Below are 8,241 nucleotides of genomic sequence, written 5' to 3'. Positions count from 1 at the left end.
ATTCATATAAAAATTTGTACAGTACATTCAAAAGCAGTTCAGTACATTTAGCTGCGGTCAGCAATCCCATACACTACATTTGGGTGCTGACGACAGTTCCGTTCGATACATTTCCTTGCTTTTCAGTTCAAGTACAATTCGGTACAATACATTGTAGTACATTCAACAAATTACATTACATGTGTCACTATACAGTACATGGATAACATCCTTTTTTTTTTATTCGTTGCCAATCTTTCCAATTCTTTGTCAGATCATCTTGTCAGATTACAAACGCCAGAGGTCACCTTGCACACATCAAGGATCACTCTGCGCCAATGCTCTTAGCCAAAAGGCCTAGAGCCACTGCACCATTCCTGGAAGTACTGCAATACCAGGTTCGTGCCATGGAGGTGGATGGGTCAGGCCCCCCACACACCTCCGTGGAGGTGGATGGGTCAATCCACCCCACCCACCTCCTATTTCCAAAAAGCATAGGAGAATCACCTTCCTGATCCAGGGAGAACCACGTTGGGGTCAGGTCAGTTACGCATGATCTTAGCCAAAAGGCCGAGAAGCGATGTCCTTTTTTTAAAAAATTCGTAGCCAATCTTTCCAATTCTTTGTCAGATCATCTTGTCAGATTACAAACGCCAGAGGTCACCTTGGGCCCATTCAAGGATCACTCTGCGCCAATGCTCTTAGCCAAAAGGCCTAGAGCCACTGCACCGTTCCTGGAAGTACTGCAATACCAGGTTCGTGCCATGGAGGTGGATGGGTCAGGTCCCCCACACACCTCCGGAGGTGGATGGGTCAAGCCACCCCACCCACCTCCTATTTCCAAAAAAGCATAGGAGAACCACCTTCCTGATCCAGGGAGAACCACCTTGGGGTTATGGTGGTTACTCCCCTGTCAGGTCAGTTACGCATGATCTTAGCCAAAAGGCCGAGAAGCGATGTCCTTGCTCTTGTATTCCATGCCTCGACTAATAAAGGCAAGTATTCCACATGCCTCTTAACCACCTTATCTACCTGGCCTGGTACCTTTAGGGATCTATGGACCTGCACCCCAACGACCCTTTGTTCCTCTACACTTTTCAGTGCCGTACGATTTAATGTGTATTCCCTTGCCTTGTTAGAAATTCCCAAATGCATTCCTTCACACTTATCTGAATTGAATTCCATTTGCCACTGTTCTGCCCACCTGACCAGTACATTGATATCTACCTGCAGCTTCCTTCTTCATTGTCAATCACACAACCTATTTTAGTGTCATCTGCAAACTTCTTAATCATACCTCCAACATTCAAGTCCAAGTCATTGATGTATACCACGAAAAGCAAGGGACCCAGCACTGATCCCTGCGGAAACCCCACTGGATACAGCCTTCCAATCACAAAAACATCCATCAATCATTACCCTTTGCTTCCTGTCTCTGAACCAATTTTGGATCCAACTTGCCACTTTGCCCTGAATCCCATGGGCTTTTACTTTCGTGACCAGTCTTCCATGTAGGACTTTATCAAAAGCCTTGTTAAAATCCATATACACTACGTCATATGCACTGCCCTCACCGACCCTCCTGGTTACCTCCTTGAAAAATGTATTCAAGTTAGTCAGACACGACCTTCACTTAACAAATCCGTGCTGATTGTCCTGGATTAATCCATGTCTTTCCAAATGAAGATTTATCCTGTCCCTCAGGATTTTTTCCAGTAATATTCCCACGGCTGAGGATAGGCTGACTGGCCCGTAATACTCGGTCTATCCCTTTTTCCCTTTTGAAACAATGTTAGCAGTCCTCCAGTCCCCTGGCACCACACCTGTAGCCAGAGGGGACTGGAAAATGATGGACGTAGCTTCTGCTATTTCCTCTATTGCTTCTCTTCACACCCTGGGATACATTTCATCCGGCCCTGGGGATTTATCCACTTTCAAAGCTGCTAAGCCCCATAACACTTCCTCTCTCACTATGTTTATTTTGTCCAATGTTTCACATTCCTCCTCCCTCATTGCAAAGTGTGCATCGCCCCTCTCTTGTAAAAAGAGATGCAAAGTATTCATTAAGATTCATACCCACGTCTTCTGCTTGCACACACTTTGTTACTGCTTGGTCTATGACCATTACATATTACATTTTATGCACATTGTTAATTTTCTTCGTATGTTATGAAGTGTTCACTTTTACCTATTTTAACACACAAAATGTTTGGTTCCTGCCCACTGTGCTAGGATCAGGATGGGTATCGCCCAGAATTTACATATTGGGGCCCTGATTTTAACTGCAGGCGGGTTTCTGGCGGGTGATTGGCAGGGCGATTTAGAAATGCACCAGCTGCAGCAGGAAACAGGCCCAGGTGATTTTAACTCCCGGGCCTCAGTAACATGTTGCCATTCCGCTTCCCGTCTGTCTCTGCGGACAAACAGGTGGCCCGTGGCTGCCCATGGGCATGCAAGTAGATGTTGTTGAGTATGGAGAAAGAGTCAGACTGAACACTGTGAGCTCAAAGTAAAGTGTGATCTTAGTCTTTTATTGCAGGTCTCCAGAGTGTCCCTCCTTAAATACCTGTGCTCCCAAGGGATTATAGGATCCCTTGGGACTCCAGGGGATGAGCCCTCTGGTGGCTGTACAGAGTAAATGCAAGTTTACATATATAACAACACTCCCCCCCCCCCGCAAATCTATAGTGTAACTATTGACAATATGAGTCGATCTGGGGCCCTTCTTGCCCTAGTTGATCGTCTCGGTGTGAAAGCTGGTGTTGTTGAATCATTTGTTGGGCCCTCACTGGGCTGCTGTGCAGCAGGCCTTGCTGGGCTGCCTGGTGTGTTGGGCCTTGTTAGGCTATTGTGGATGATGGGTTCTGCTTCTTGGTCAACCGTGGTGCCGGTTGCCACTGGTGTGTATGTTGGGGGATCAAAAAAGGTAGGCTCCAAGGTGGCTTGCTCAGGATAGTCCATGAACCTGAGTTTGATTTGTTCCAAGTGTTTCCAATGAATGAGTTCATTTGAAAGTTTGACCCGAAACACCCTGCTCCCCTCTTTGGTCACGACAGTGCCGGGAAGCCACTTGGGACCTTGTCCATAATTCAATACAAATACAGGATCATTGATTTCAATCACGCATGACAGATTTGCGCTGTCATGGTATGCACTTTGTTGAAGCCGCCTGCTCTCTACCTATTCATGTAAATCAGGGTGAACTAACGAGAGCCTTGTCTTAAGTGCTCTTTTCATGAGCAGTTCAGCAGGTGGGATCCCAGTGAGCGAGTGGGGTCTCGTGCAGTAGCTAAGCAGGACTCGGGATAGACGAGTCTGCAGTGAGCCTTCAGTTACCCTTTTCAAGCCTTGCTTGATGGTTTGCACTGCTCTCTCTGCCTGATCATTGGATGCTGGTTTAAATGGGGCAGATGTGACATGATTGATCCTGTTACGGGTCATGAATTCTTGAACTCAGCACTGGTAAAACTGGCCCGTTGTCACTCACCAGGACATCAGGTAAGCCTTGAGTGGCAAACATGGCCCCCAGCTTTCAGTAGTGGCAGCGGACGTGCTAGCCGACATTATCTCACAATCAATCCACTTGGAGTACGCGCCTACAACCACAAGGAACATTTTACCCAAGAACAAACCTGCATAGTCGACGTGTACCCTAGACCACTGTTTGGAGAGCCAAGACCATAAACTTAGCGGCACCTCCCTGGGTACATTGCTTAACTGCGAGTATGTATTACATCTGTAAACGCAGGAATCTAAGTCCACATCGATACCAGGTCACCACATGTGGGATCTGGCTATCGCTTTCATCATTACGATGCCTGGGTGGGTACTGTGGAGATCATTGATGAAGGTATCTCTGCCCTTCTCGGGAACCACAACTCAATTGCCCCACAGAAGGCAGTCTGCCTGTATAGACATTTCACCTTTGCGCCGCTGGAACGGCTTTATCTCTACCTGCATTTCCACTGGGACACTGGACCAGCTCCCGTGAAGCACACAGCTTTTGACTTGAGATAATAAGGGGTCCAGGCTCGTCCAGGTTTTGATCTGCCGGGCAGTGATGGGTGATTGCTCACTCTCAAATGCTTCCATAACCATGGCTAGATCTGCGGGCTGCGCCATTTCCACCCCTGTGGTGGGCAATGGCAGCCTACTGAGAGCATCGACGCAGTTTTCTGTGCCTGGCCTGTGGCGGATGGCGTAGTTGTATGCGGACAACGTGAACGCCCATCTCTGGATGCGGGCTGATGCGTTGGTATTTATCCCTTTGCTCTCGGAAAACAGGGATATAAGTGGCTTATGGTCAGTTTCCAATTCGAATTTTAGCCCAAACAGGTATTGATGCATTTTCTTTATCTCATAGGCACACGCTAATGCTTCTTTCTCAATCATACTGTAGGCTCTCTCAGCCTTAGACAGACTCCTGGATGCATAAGCAACCGGTTGCAGTTTCCCGAAATCATTAGCTTGTTGCAATACACACCCGACGCCATATGACGACGCATCACATTCTAGTACCAAACGCTTACATGGATCAAACAACACAAGCAACTTTTTGAGCATAACAATTTTCTCACTTTTACAAAGACATTTTCTTGGCTTTTGCCCCAAAACCATTCGTCCCCTTTTCGTAGTAAGACATGCAATGGTTCTAACATTGTGCTGAGACCCGGTAAGAAGTTACCAAAGTAGTTCAGGTGTCCCAGAAACGACCACAGCTCCGTCACGTTCTGTGGCCACGGTGCATTCTCAATTGCCTCTGTCTTCGTGTTGGTGGGCCTGATGCCGTCCGCCGCAATCCTCCTTCCCAAAAACTCCACTTCAGGTGCCAGGAAAATCCACTTTGCGCGTTTTAACCTGAGCCCCATGTGGTTGAGTCGACTAAGAACCTCCTCCAGGTTCTGCAGATGCTCGACTATGTTCTGACTTGTGACCAAGATGTTGTCCTGGAAGACCACGGTGTGCGGGACTGACTTCAGTAAGCTTTCCATGTTTCTCTGGAATATCGCTGCCACCAATCGGATTCCAAACGGGCATCTGTTACAAACAAAAAGACCTTTGTGCGTGTTAATGTAGGTGAGGGCCTTCGATGATTCCTCCAGTTCCTGCGTCATGTAGGTTGAAGTCAGATCCAGCTTTGTGAACGTCTTTCCTCCCACCAGCGTTGCAAAGAGGTCATCGGCCTTTGGAAGTGGGTATTGGTCCTGCAGGGAGAAACGATTGATAGTTACTTTGTAATCCCCATAGATTCTGACGGTGCCATCTCCCTTGAGGACTGGGACAATAGGACTGGCCCACTTGTTGAACTTGATCGATGAAATGCCCTCTCTTTGCAGCCAGTCTAACTCGATCTTTACCCTTTCTCTCATCATGTAAGGTACTGCTTTCGCCTTGTGATGGATGGGTGGCGCCCCCGGAATTAGTTGGATCTGCACTTTTGCTTTTTCTAATTTCCCGATGCCTGGTTCGAACAGCGAAGGAAATTTGTTTAAGACCTGGGCACACGAAATGTTGTCAGCGGGCGAGAGCGCTCGGACGTCGTACCAGTTCCAGCACATCTTTCCCAGCCAGATCTTGCCGAGCAGCGTAGGACCATTGGCCGGTACCACCCAGAGTGGTAGCTTGTGCACCACTCCATCATAGGAGACCTTTATGGTAGCACTGCCGATTACAGGAATCAGTTCTTTTGTTTAAGTTCTTAGTTTCATGCAAACTGGAGTTAAGACTGGCTTTGAGGCCTTGTTGCACCACAATCTTTCAAAAGTCTTTTTGCCCATGATGGACCGGCTCACACCTATGTCCAGCTCCATTGACACCGGGAGTCTATTTAGTTCAACATTCAGCATTATCGGGGGACAATTCGTGGTGAATGTGTGCACCCCATGTACCTCTGCCTCCTCAGTCTGAGGCTCTGGTTCGTCGTGATCCTCCGTGGATCTGTCCTCCTCTGCAACATGGTGGTTTGCAGTTTCACAGGATTTGCAGCTCGCCTGCACGTTTGTTGGAGGTGTCTCATTGTTCCACAGCCCTTGCAAACGTACCCTTTGAATCGGCATGAATGGAAACGATGATCACCCCTGCAGCACCAACAAGGTGTTAATGGCCTTGCATTCATCACCCTTGATGGTGGACTCTGAGACATCTGCGGACGTGCAGCTGCAGGTATGTGTGACCTGCCCTGTACGTTACGATTCGAAAACAACATCACTTTGTTTACAGTACTTGTAGCAGCACTTGTGTGCTGAGAGATTTGCTTCGTATTGTCACTGGTGGCAATGAATGTCTGGGCTATCGCTATGGCCTTACTCAAGGTTGGGGTCTCTACAGTCAAAAGTATGGTTTCGTGGCCAATGCCAAGAATGAAAAAGTCTCTGAGCATGTGCTCCAAATGTCCTTCAAATTCGCAATGTCCTGCAAGACATCTTAGCTCAGCGACATAACTCGCCACTTCCTGGCCTTCAGACCTTTTGTAGGTGTAGAACCGGTACCTCGCCATCAGACCGCTTTCCTTCGGGTTCAAATGCTCTCGGACCAGTGTGCACAAATCGTTGTATGATTTCTCCATGGGTTTCGCTGGAGTGAGCAGATTCTTCATGAGGTCATTCATTGGTGCCCCACAGACGGTGAGGAGGATAGTCCTTCGTTTGGCAACATTCTCTTCCCCATCTAGCTCATTGGCCACAAAGTATTGGTCGAGTCACTTAACAAAAGTTTCCCAATCATCTCCCTCCGAGAATTTCTCCAGGATGCCCACTGTTCTCTGCATCTTTGGGTTCGCTATCTGTATCTCGTCGCCAGTTTTTAAGTATGCAGAAAGAGTCAGACTGAACACTGTGAGCTCAAAGTAAAGTGTGACCGTAGTTTTTTATTGCAGGTCTCCAGAGTGCCTCTCCAACCTGTGAGGACTCCTTAAATACCTGTGCTCCCAAGGCATTATAGGATCCCTTGGGACTCCAAGGGATGAACCCTCTGGTGGCTGTACAGAGTAAATACAAGTTTACATATATAACAGGTGTAGTGTGGGGGGGTTGTGGGAGGATCATTTCCCATATCTAGGGAGCCTCTTATCAACAAGAGCAGACATTGACGACGAGATTCAACACCGCCTCCAGTGCGCCAGAGCAGCCTTCAGCCGCCTGAGGAAAAGAGTGTTTGAAGATCAGGCCCTCAAAACTGCCACCAAGCTCATGGTCTACAGGGTTGTAGTAATACCCGCCCTCCTGTTTGGCTCAGAGACATGGACCATGTACAATAGACACCTCAAGTCACTGGAGAAATACCATCAACGATGCCTCCGCAAGATCCTACAAATCCTCTGGGAGGCACACCAGCATTAGCGTCCTCGACCAGGCCAACATCCCCAGCATTGAAGCACTGACCACACTTGATCAGCTTCGCTGGGCAGGCCACATCGTTTGCATGCCAGACACGAGACTCCCAAAGGAAGCCCTCTACTCGGAACTCCTTCACGGCAAATGAGCCAAAGGTGGGCAGAGGAAACGTTACAGGGACATCCTCAAAGCCTCCCTGAAAAAGTGCAACATCCCCACTGACGCCTGGGAGTCCCTGGCCAAAGACCGCCCTAAGTGGAGGAAGTGCATCCGGGAGGGCGCTGAGCACCTCGAGTCTTATCACCGAGAGCATGCAGAAATTAAGCGCAGGCAGCGGAAAGAGCATGTGGCAAACCAGTCCCACCCTCCCTTTCCCTCAACGACTATCTGTCCCATCTGTGACAGGGACTGTGGTTCTCGTATTAGACTGTCCAGTCTTCTAAGGACTCATTTTAAGAGCGGAAGCAAGTCTTCCTCGATTCCGAGGGACTGCCTTTGATGATGATGATGATGATGGGAGGGTCTCACGGGAGGGGCCTGGGGCGGGGAGGCCTCAACTTCCCTTGGGCCCATAGGATCCATCCTGCTCCTCCCAGTCTCACAAGGAAATGGAGAAAACTTATGTTAAATGGCCTCGTCTGGTCCAGGGTCCTCTTCTCGCTTGCCTTTACCTGGTGGGTGAGCCACAGTGGCTTTCCCACTCAGGCCAGCGATAAATTAACAGTCAGAGCCCGATGATGTCATTGGACGCTGATCTGCATATGTCACCAAGGACCCTGGCCACTTTTCATGGGCTGCTTAGCCACCCGTCCAGAAGCCTGAGTCCAAATCGCAGACAGTGGGATATGGGCAGCTCCAGGTAATGTCAGTAACCTGGGGCATTTTAATTGCCTATCAGCCCTGTTTCTGCCAGGTAGATAGGGTTAAAATC

The 8,241-nt window shown here is 48.6% G+C and overlaps 2 pseudogenes; both read right to left on the bottom strand.

The window, feature by feature from the left end:
• Positions 1–340: 340 nt before the first annotated feature.
• Positions 341–561, bottom strand: LOC139228447 (U2 spliceosomal RNA; annotated as a pseudogene).
• A 136-nt stretch (positions 562–697) lies between these two features.
• Positions 698–937, bottom strand: LOC139228339 (U2 spliceosomal RNA; annotated as a pseudogene).
• Between the last annotated feature and the right edge of the window lie 7,304 nt (positions 938–8,241).

The sequence above is a fragment of the Pristiophorus japonicus genome, chromosome 17 (assembly GCF_044704955.1).
Source record: "Pristiophorus japonicus isolate sPriJap1 chromosome 17, sPriJap1.hap1, whole genome shotgun sequence".
Classification (NCBI taxonomy): Eukaryota; Metazoa; Chordata; class Chondrichthyes; family Pristiophoridae; genus Pristiophorus; species Pristiophorus japonicus.
The sequence above is the reverse complement of the archived record's forward strand: the minus strand, read 5'-3'. Positions and strand labels throughout refer to the sequence as shown.